Below are 1,759 nucleotides of genomic sequence, written 5' to 3'. Positions count from 1 at the left end.
GGGGCGGGTCCCGTACGCGGCTTCCGCCCCCCCGCGCTCCGCACACGCACCCCGACCCCGCGGCCTCCCCGCCCCGCTCCCTCCGGTTCCCGACCGCCTGCCCCGCCGGAGGAGCCGCCCCCGCGGGCAGCGCACGGCCCGCATTGCCCGGCCGCGGGCACCGAGCCGGGGACTGCTGCTCTCGCCGGTAACGCTCCTGCCGCCCTCCGTGTGCCGGGAGCTCTGCCCGGGGGCTGCGCTGGGACCCCGCCTGACGGAGTGCGGGACCGAGCGCCGGGACACAGTGGGCAGCACAGCACGGCCAGCGGGAACCGCCGGGGCACACCGGGCACCGCCGGGGCACACCGGGCAGCAGAGCACAGCACGGCCAGCGGGAACCGCCGGGGCACTCGCTGGGAGCACCCAGCAAACCGGGGCTGCTGCCCTGTCAGACGGGGTTCGGCTGGGGACAGGAGGTGTCTAAGGGCGGAGGCCGGTTCAGCACGGCATCCCGAGCGTGCTGAACGCGCAGCGCTGGGGCTGCTCCCAGCACAGCCGGGCTGTTCCATGCCAGAGGGGCTGACACCGCAGCCAGCCCAGCCCAGCCCAGCAGGACCGGCCAGTCTCGGGGCAAGGGCAGATTAAAGCCCGGCTTTGGGCAGGGAGGCAGAGACCATCCCGTAATTCACAGCCCGTGCGTGTGCAGTGGCACGGGGCAGCAGAACCCAAATCCCCACCGTGTGACGTGTCACGAAGTGTGGGGTCCCCTGAGCTTCGACCTGTGTCCATCCTCCTGCAAAGAAACTCACTACAAACCCTTTGCTCATGCTTGCTCGTGCAGTACATACAGAACATTGAAACACTCAAACACAGAAATACTTAATTATCAAACTTTAATTCATAAGACTAATCTTACAGAATAAAACACCAGGATAACCAGTCAAGGTTACACTTAAAAAAATCCAGCAGTGCAAATCTAAGACTAAATATTTGTCATCTCCCTCCCCCCAAAATAGGCAATAGATTATTTAAAAATACCATAATACATGGTACTCACATATTCCATTTAAAATAAATCTGCAGTGGACACAAATATCTAAGTTGGTTTTTTAAAATATAAAACCAAAGAATGAATCGCTTTGAGTATGGATAAGACAGAGTGAACTTCCATGAGCTCCAAGGCGAGTCCTTGGCTGGAAGGTAACATGGGCACGTTTCATACAAGCCTTGCTAGGGCTCTCCTGGTCCCCGCTCCCCTCCGGTGACAAGGACATGAACAAAACAAGGTGCCAGCCGCCTCACTGCCACAGGTGGGAGAGGCTGCTGGACAGAACTGAGGTGAAAACGGCCCCGCTGGAAAAACCAAGTAACAAAGGACGGAAAGCAAACGAAGGGGAGCCTGGAAACAAGCCCTGCAAGGGCGGGAGCAGGGAGTGCCGTGGGGTCAGGACCTGGCTGTGGGCAGGGGTGCAAGCAGACCCACCCTGGCACTGCAGCAGCAGGGAGTTGTTTCTCTTTGGCCCTTAGAGCAGGTGCAAGCTGGGCAGGGTGTGTGTGGCACCAGCACAGTGAGGTGGTGGTGACAGTTTATTTCCTTTGAATCCAGATTGCTCCCTCCCATCACCAGAACACCCTGACTGTAGTTACACATTCCTCATCAACATCAATAATGGAAATTAATAATTTACTTTAAACTTGGTATGAAACCATGTGAGTAACACAAGCTCTGCATGCAAGACAGCCTCTGTTCAAACCCCAACCAGGCTGAGCAACAACACTT

The sequence above is a fragment of the Passer montanus genome, unplaced genomic scaffold (genome assembly GCF_014805655.1).
Source record: "Passer montanus isolate IOZ18808 unplaced genomic scaffold, ASM1480565v1 scaffold8, whole genome shotgun sequence".
NCBI classification, from domain to species: Eukaryota; Metazoa; Chordata; class Aves; order Passeriformes; family Passeridae; genus Passer; species Passer montanus.
The sequence above is the reverse complement of the archived record's forward strand: the minus strand, read 5'-3'. Positions refer to the sequence as shown.